Source organism: Coregonus clupeaformis, unplaced genomic scaffold (assembly GCF_020615455.1).
Source record: "Coregonus clupeaformis isolate EN_2021a unplaced genomic scaffold, ASM2061545v1 scaf1871, whole genome shotgun sequence".
NCBI lineage: Eukaryota > Metazoa > Chordata > Actinopteri > Salmoniformes > Salmonidae > Coregonus > Coregonus clupeaformis.
Genome location: NW_025535325.1, coordinates 95950 through 105438, shown reverse-complemented (window position 1 = coordinate 105438; position 9489 = coordinate 95950). Strand labels below are relative to the sequence as shown.

The 9489-nt window shown below is 41.9% G+C and overlaps 1 pseudogene; it reads left to right on the top strand.

The window, feature by feature from the left end:
* Positions 1–8: 8 nt before the first annotated feature.
* Positions 9–9147, top strand: LOC123487907 (annotated as a pseudogene).
* Positions 9148–9489: the final 342 nt, after the last annotated feature.

Below are 9489 nucleotides of genomic sequence, written 5' to 3'. Positions count from 1 at the left end.
TAGGCCTCAGTGGACTTTTCCTCCTTGTTATTCCTATTGAGGCTTGAGCCCTCAAGACAGAGGGTGGTTGTGACCTAAACTGATATGAAAGCCTGGCTCTTAGTCAGACTAATGTAGTCCTACTCTTTCCTCTGAAAATGAGCCACACTGGGATAGGCCTTGATCAAAATTACACACCCAGAATTAGACACCCTGAGGTAGCCTACAGTGACTGACTTACCATTAGGCAAAAGAGGCAAATGCCTCACATCATGAAGGCCCTCGTGAGCTGGGCATAATTTTAAATATAAAAATATGTTTTACCGCCTCCAATGTTCTGCTCTGCTTTTTCTAAAGATCCATTTAAATATAAAGCAATAGTACCTCTATTTTCCTCTGGAGAGGAAACTGCTGCTAATGGTATGAACCATGTGGCTCTGAACTCTGCCTGACCACACCCTTTTAAACACAGCTTCAAGCAGAGTAGGTAGAGTCCACATTCACTACTCTCCAAAGCTGCGTTGCTAATTTTGTTTGCCTTTGGTATTTACCATGAGATACCGGTACTATTTATGTGCATATAGTGTTACAAATCAATGTTAAATTGGGGTCAAATGTCAATAATTCCTTTGCACCATTAGGATTATGCTTTGCTCACCCAAATTCTGCAGTGTTTGTTTTAGGACAAGTCTGTTCTAAATCAGTGTTTTTTGTTACCAGAGAAAGTAATTATAAGGATCACTGAAATGTTTAGTTGGATAATGGATAAATGTGTCACCTGGAATGGTGTCAAATTTGGGGTGTCCTCATTACCATACTGTATTCTTCAGACTCTCAAAAACGAGAAACCAGGCCACTAAGTATTGCATTTCAACACCTCTCAGAAAACACAATTAACAATGAAGAGCACTGGCTTTGTCTGTCCTGGTCCTTTGTGCTTATTAGTCTTGGTAAGGAGAGAGACAAGTCAGATCACTACTATGTTGTAACATCATAGCAAAGCTTAAGTAATTTGCTGTCTCTGGAAGCTTGTGAATTCAGTTAGAAAAAAATTTATCCAATTAAATCTAGAAATTACCCAGTAGGCCTATTTTATTAATTCAGTCATAGTCATCATTAAGTCATACTTATGAAAATGTTTTAGAATAGAAATAAAACATGTAATGGCTCTTAATTTGAAAGCTAGCAATATAAAAATCACTTATTCCGCAGGTTTATTTTAAATTTTAGCCTGTAAATGTTTTGCTCAAACAGAGAACAACCAGCGCTTTTGTATATCATGGATGAAACAGTCTAGCTCGACTCACACTTTTCATAATTGCCGCCTCTTTTCTCTCTTGTTACTTCCTGTGTCCCTAGCTGGGTGTCGGAAGCTTAAGCAGCTCCTGAGCTTTGCCATTGGTGGTCTCCTGGGTGATGTGTTCCTCCACTTGCTCCCGGAGGCTTTGGGCACATTCCCACTCCTGCAGCCTAGGTCAACTTTCTCAGCACCTCCTGTTCTTTCTGTCCCCCTTTACCCCTAATGGTGACATCCCCATTCAAACTGCCTGTGCTTTTTCTCCCAACCAGTATAACTCTTTCTGACCTCACACAGAGCAGTGAATGCCTGTGTTTCCATAGACTTGCATATCACTGCTCTGACATGTCAGCAATATTGTGAAGATAGTCTGTTTCCGAAAACAGTTGATTTCACACTTTCAACCGACAGAGTCAGAGAATGGCTGTTAACGCTCCCAGGGTACCACATTTCATTTTCGAATAAGTGAACATTGGAAGTGCTGATATTCTGTTCAGTTAAAGATTTGTCAACTATAGCATTTTACAAGACTCTTCAAAGCAGTTTTAGTGCAAAAATATATACACTGAACAAAAATATAAATGCAACACTTTCAAAGATTTTACTGAGTTACAGTTCATATAAGAAATCAGTCAATTGAAATAAATCTATTAGGCTCCCAATCCATAGGATTTCACATGACTGGGAATACAGATATATGCAGTTATTGGTCACAGATACCTTACAGGAATTAGTCAGAAAACCAGTTGCTGGATATTGGCAGGAACTGAAACCCGCTGTCGATCCAGAGCATCCCAAACATGCTCAAAGGGTGACGTCTGGTGAGCATGGCCATGGAAGAACTGCAATATTTTCAGCTGGCCCAGGAATTCTGCTTACAGATCCTTGCAACATGGTGTCGTCATTATCATGCTGAAACATGAGCTGATGGCGGCGTATGAATGGCATGACAATGGGCCTCAGGATCTCACACAGGGTCCTCTATGCACCAAATTGCCATCAATAAAATGCAATTAGGTCTTATGATTGTAGCTTATGCCTGCCCATTCTGCCACCCCAATTCTCCACCATGGTGGGGCACTGGGAAGGTGAGCATTTGCCCATTGAAGTCAGTTACATGTTTAACTGCAGTCGGGTCAAGACCTTTGTGAGATGACAAGCACGCAGATGTATTTCCCTGAGATGGTTTATGACAAAGTTTGTGCAGAAATTTAACGGTTGTGTAAACCAGTTTTGTTCGGTGGATTCACTGCGTCTCAGATGATCCCGCAGGTAGAAGAAGCTGGATGTAATGTCCTGGGCTGGCATGGTTACACGCTGTCTGCAATTAGAGGTCGGGTTGGACATACTGCCATATTCTCTAAAACGACGTTGGAGGTGGCTTATGGTAGAGAAATTAACATTCAATTTTCTGGCAACAGCTCTGGTGGACATTCCTGCAGTCAGCATGCCAATTGCAGGCTCTCTCAACTTAAAGACATCTGTGGCATTGTGTTGTGACAAAATTCATGATTTTAGTGGCCTTTTATTGTCCCTGTGCACAAGGTGCACATGTAAAATGATCATGCTGTTTAATCAGCTTCTTGATATGCCACACCTATCAGGTGGATGTATTATAGTGGCAAAGGAGAAATGCTCACTAACAACATTTGAGAGAAATAAGCTTTTAGCGTATGGAACATTTCTGTGATCCTTTTATTTTCAGTTTCATGAAACATGTGACCAACACTTTACCATTTGTTATATATTGTTGTTCAGTGTCTTTTTTGTTGACTCATTTAGATCACCAGGGGCGAATTCAGCAGACTTAACATTTGAACGCTCACATGGCATATATTATATGTAAACAGACATACTTCTCTGTCATAAGAGCAGTGTTTCCAACCCTAATCCCCCAACAGGATAAAATAAGTGTAGCCCAATGCAATAAGCACACCCTGGAATCAACTTGTTAACAAATCATCAAGCCCTCGATGAGTTGAATAAGTTGCGCTTGTCCGGCTACATCAAAAATGTGTACTGTTGGGGGACTGGTGTTGGGAAACATGTCAGATCTATTCATGGTATTTTTATCTGCAACGCTTCAACAACGCCTGGCAACTGGACATGGCCCAGATTAAGTTTCCTTAACCCAAGGTCCTCTGGGTTGTCATATGTAGAAATACACTTTAAAATGCTTTGCTGACTTGTGTGAAGACCAGTGGTGATGATGAGCAACTCCCAAGCCATGCCTGCATTCCACTGATCCATGTGAAAGTGGGTCACCATGCAATCCTAGAGAAGGTTTTCCAATTAGTTTGTCAGCCTATCTCACTGTATGTCTCTTCCATCCTCCCTGTGTTCAGATGAGAGCCATCACCACTACAGGACCCAGGCCCTGTGGGGTTATCATGGCAGCGGTCCTTCCTTCTCCTGGAGAAGATGTTTCCAGATGAGAACAGCTATCCAGATGAGAACAGCCAGGAGGACTCCATTGGTAACAGCCAGCATGTCCCTGTGAGTAGTTCATGCTGTTTTATTTTCCATGTTGTCTACATGGAAATGAAGTAACAGAGAGTCGTGGTCAAGGCCCCGTGATACAACTCTTTAATAGGCAAAAATTGATTTAAAGAAATAGTGGGCATGTCTTTTCCAAAGAAGGTGAATGTCAGGCATGTAATTACACACCCTCATCCCACATGCTGGAGCCCTCACATTTTTGTTTAGAAGGCTTGTCCAGTGCACCAGTGCTCTTTAATCCCTTCACTGGTACCACAGTGGCACTGCTCTTCCATGTGGTGGGGCTGCTAGTGAATCAGTTGGCTCTGTCAAGGGCTTTCTTGTTTGAGCTGACCTCTGCGGTGGATAACTGATCTAAACTAAAACAAGGTACATTAGATAATCTTGATTGATAGTGTTGTGGCTGAAGAAACCACAATCAGTGTTTATTACACTCTTAAGTGATGAATCATTAGCATTTTAACTTCAACAATCAACTTGAATTTAGGCCACCTTACAATGATTAAACAGTGTTGGTAATGACACATTCTTGGCCTGAATGGGAATTCCAAGAATGGTCTTATTTAGAACTTCATAAGTGGAGTTTGAGTCCAAATTGAAAATAAGAAGTCTGAGTCAGACAAATGTCATAAGCTGGTTTCCATCCAATTATGATACAGATTTAAATGTTAATATTATAAAATATGCATGTAAAATAAAAATATATATATTTTTCCCACTAGAGGTTTGATTCCATCAAACGGATCTAAGGCGGATAAAAGGCTGTGTGATGTAGTGCACATAACCACTTTTGCGCTAAAGTTTTCATGTTCTGACTAAAATACAGAAGTTCAATGTACTTCCATCGCATTTTCCACTCTATCTGGGTTTTTCACACAAACTGCTGCGAGTAAATGGCAAACGTGCCCAATCTAGTTTTGGCGCATTCTCTCTAGACAACAGCTTGCAGTTAAAGGACAGGTTAGGTTATATGATGAGATGGATAAGAGCAGATGATCTTTGCAGCTAACCACAAATCATCATGTCACTAGCATATAAAATACTCAATATTTATTGGAAAGGAGCATTAAGCTCTAACTGTGCACCACCCTGTGAAGTTCATCATAACTTTTTTAATCTGAAGCCTAATAAACTGCATGCTTTTAATCAACCACACAACATAGCATTATGCGATCACTCTATCAACAACTGCGCAAGAGTTTCCACCGCAATTTGTTGCATAATTCATTTTACCGACACAAAGATCCCACCATGTCGGTCAACAAATTGTCTGTCGACAATTATGAAATTGTACCGGCCACTTGTTTCCATCCCAGCTGTCACATTTTTTACACGGTATAAACTTACTTGCATAAAAACTGAATGGAAACGTGGTTGCTAATGCAACCTTATCGCTCCCACCTCAATAATCTCATGGAGGGACTCCATTGTGCAATAGCCCGGGAGTGTCTATCTGCTAGACATGCTTGGGATCAAAGCTGATGCCTCTCTCCCCCCCATTTCTAATACCAGTGAGACCCTTTTTCATATGAGATTTGGAGTGGGTATTAGTGCTTGAGTATTAGCTTCAGGATTCTTTTTGATGTTTTGCCATAGGAGTATGGCGTGGTTTTGGGTGGTGCATTTTCCTGTCTGACAGTGGTTTGAGATGTTCTCTGCTCTGTAGAAATGGGGAGAGCTTCTTGTAGAGTATGTAAAAACAGAGGTAAATAACTGCAGTCTTTGAAGGCTTTCATATCTGTAGGCTTCCTTTTTGATCAATTTAATTCACTGATATAGTCAATTCTAATTGTTAAAAGGTACGGATGAAAACCAGCACTTTAAATCATACTTCGCTTGTGGTCCCATATGCTAACATTGTTATTCAAGAGATAATCCTTAATTTAATTTCAGGTAGTTCTCTTAGTTCTTATCCTTGTGCCCCATTCATCTCGCAAAAGGTGTGTGTGCACCACTTTCTCCTTTGCTCAGGGAGAAGGAAGATTGGCGTCCATGTCTGGGCTCATTCATTTGTAGCTATTTATAGAGATGGGGATGAAGCAGCTGCTACATCTACTTCAGAGAGGCCAGAGAAGAAAGCGTTCAGGGGTGGATAGTGAGACTCGGTAGATCAGTGCTCATTCCACAAATGGAGTCTTATCAAGCATGTTTACATGTCAGTATCAAGACGCTGTTAATATCGTCAGAGACATAGACTCATATAGGTCATGATCTCACCTGGCGTCATACTCTCCAATTAATTACCCAGACCACTCACACTTCTAGGGGACAGATTGATATTTCCAGAAGATATGTACAATTTGACTTCTTCCTTGTGCTGCGTGTTACAAAAATAGGAGAACATTTCAGCCATATTTAGAATACAGCAGGTTATTTCCTCTCATTTAATTTGACTTAAATGATGACGCACTGTAAAGGGTTCAAAACGAGGAAGAACAAAGTCAGATTCTACCTGGGAAAAAGGTGGTAGAAGGGCTTGTGGTAGAATGAGTTTTTTTTTTTTTTTTAACTAAAGCATGCAAAGGCAGTGGAAGATGTATGACTGACAGGAATTGTAGGAATTACTGTGCAGTCAGTGGTTGGAAAAGATGGGTGAGGAGAGAGGCTATGGGTAAAAAGGACCTGCAACATAGAAGAAACACAGCACTGTAGGTTGTGTTCAATGTAATGTATATGTACTATGTAACCTTTGCATGTTATGGAATTTCCTGCTGATTGGGCTAATACCTGCTTTCTTTGTCACCCATTCTTCTCTGTGACCTCCTATAGCTCAGACTCCAGTAGTGAGGCGTTGTCCCACATCAATGGGCACCATTCTGATACGTGGAGCTCGACCCTCCAAGCCAAAGAGCAGCTTGCAGCAAGTGCCAAAGAAGATAAAGGTAAGTTGGATCAAATGGGTAAGGTTTGTCTGACAGGATATTGTTCATTTTAACGCTTCTATGTAAATGACAAAAGGGAGAACAATCTGGAAGTCTACACGCTTAAGAGACACCAAACTGAAATCCCCAGAGAGCGACCAAACTGAAATCCTCTGTACTAAGTAACCCCTTTAGTTTTATGTATATAATTTCAATGAGTCAGCCAGGATCCTTTTGAATGTTAACCTGTACAGACTTTGTTCTATGTAGCCTTTATCTGGCAGACGATTGGGTACTTGGAACTCAAGGCCAACTGCATTGACAACTTCACCCATGGCCTGGCTGTGGCAGGAGCTCCTTGGTCAGCAGGAAAGTGAGTTACTCTGCAGCACAATTCCTGCAATGAACAGTCTGGTCTCAGGTGCTCTATACTTAAATAGCGGCCATGTGTGGGTTTTTAATACATGTGAATGAAACCTAATAGCAGTTACTAATTTCAATACAAACGTTTCAACAAAATGCAACTTGGTTAGAAACAATGCCAATACTTCAACTTAGAGCCACATTATTAGCAGAGCTCACAGTATGTTATGAAAGGTGGTTGTTTTGGAATTTGAGAGGCTCATGCCCTTCTCGTGACCATGATTGGCAGAGGACCCAAACCCCTTGGCAGACTCGTAGATGGGCTGTATCAGCTCTCACCCACAACATTCACTATTCTCATAGCCGTAACGTGCACTTCTCAGCTCAGTCCACTATGGGCACGATACTTCACCCCTGCTTAAGAGACTAGTTTCAACAACAATGGTCTATGATTTAAATACTAAGTACAGTATTGTCAGCTTATTACACAACATTGAGTCAGGACATTGAATTCTACTGTGCTATTTTCTGATGGAGAAATTAGCATTACTTTATACCCACGGTTGTAGGGGAGAAAGTCCAGCTGGAGAGGCATAAGGTCTAACAGCATGAGCCAATGGGAGAGCTTCTGCCACAGAGAGGAAGTAAACCCAGCTAGATGTCTCTACATCGCTTCACACACACTGGCATCCCACTTGTTTGGTTTCCATCTGCACTCGTATGCAGGCAGCGATGGTGTTTGTCAAAGTAGAAGCCTAGTTGGATGCGTGAAACAAACATTTATGTATACACACTAATGTAGACAGGAGATGAGTTATCGGAGTTTGAGCATTATGGGATTGGAAACACAACTTGGCTAGTATATATTTTTGTGGCAGAGCCTGATCAGAGACATGTTATATGTATTTCCTGGACAGGTTGGGTGTCTCACAACCTTTGCTAATCCTGTGCTCCATGAAATCCCCCATAGAGGTAAGTTCAAACTCGCTATTTTTAGGGGGATGTGACCTATTTATTTTGAAGAAGTACACATACTTCATGCCATTAAAGCTAATTATGACTTTGGTTTTTGAGTCCTTGAGTTGATTCAGTTCTAGTTGATATCCCCATCTTTTTGCTTACATAAATGGAATCTGTGACACATTGCTGACATGGGGAATCTGCTTGACACATTGCTGACGCGAATCTGGTGACACATTGCCCATGGGAATCTGTGACACAATATTGCTTCATTAATGTGGTCTGTAACACACAGCTTTTATGATTTTTTGCTCATCTCTAGGTGGGCGACTTTGCCATCCTGCTGCGTGCAGGGTTTGACCTTTGGAGCGCCAGCCTCGCATGCAGCTGTCCCCCAGCCCTGGGAGGGGTGCTGGGGGCCTGTTTCTTCTGTGCCCGGACGTCCCAGAGGGACAGTGAGCCGCTTATCATCCTCCATATACAAAACAGCAGCAGAGCACTGAAACTACAGCGCCACACAGTGCTTGACTTGGACCCCCTAACTGAAAGAAGGGCCAGTACTTATTTTGAGTGCCGGTCTGTTTATATTTAGGTGCAAGAGCGCCACTAATACATTTGAGCTAATATTCTTAAGAGGTGCAGGAGCTAAAGCGGTAGACCATTTTTAGGTGCCGGTACTCCCGCTCCGGTGAGCTCCTGCCTGCATGTTGAGAACACTGGTCCACAACTTGGCATAGGCTATCAGGGGACCATATAGCCTTCTGTGCTTTGGCCTCCAAGCAGCATGAAAAGCTTTTTTAATTATTAAGGCAAACCAAATGTCTCATTCGTTTCACTTCATGCTGTGTAGAAAATGTAACATCGTGGATCTTACCATTCTCCTCGGGAGGCTTCCTGTACATAGCCCTGGTCAACGTGGTGCCTGACCTCCTGGAGGAGACCAGCCTTGGTTTACACTGGTCCAATTCGGCTGGACAGCCACTGACCACCATGCAAATACGTCACTATAAACTAAGAGTAAATATGCAGAGGGAAAAACTGTCGCCTTCAAAATGAAAATGAATGTGCAGACACTGAATCAAGTATTTTTTATTTATTTTTTTTCTCTGTTTTTCCAGACACTCCCTGTTGCAGATCCTGCTTCTGTGCTGTGGCATTGGTGTCATGGCTGTCTTGGTTCTGCCATAGTGATTGAAACTCAAAGGACAAGCCAAAGCACCAAAAAGATCATTCAAAACTATCACAGCAACATCTTACTGGACTGGGAAACAATCCCCTTTCTATAAAGTTTTAAGTCCCTCCAGATTGCACTCACGCTCGCTTTTTTTATTCTATGGAACTATTTTTAATACTACCCCACCTAGTGCCAAAAAGATCCTATCATCAGCATCACGCATTGCATCATCAAACATGGAAAGCGTATCCGATAATCAGAACGGCACCTTGAATCATGGTACCTGCTTTTTCTATCAGGACTGTGACTGTGTTCACCTTTGTCTGCTGACCTCAGACTACTGTCTGTGTGGACAC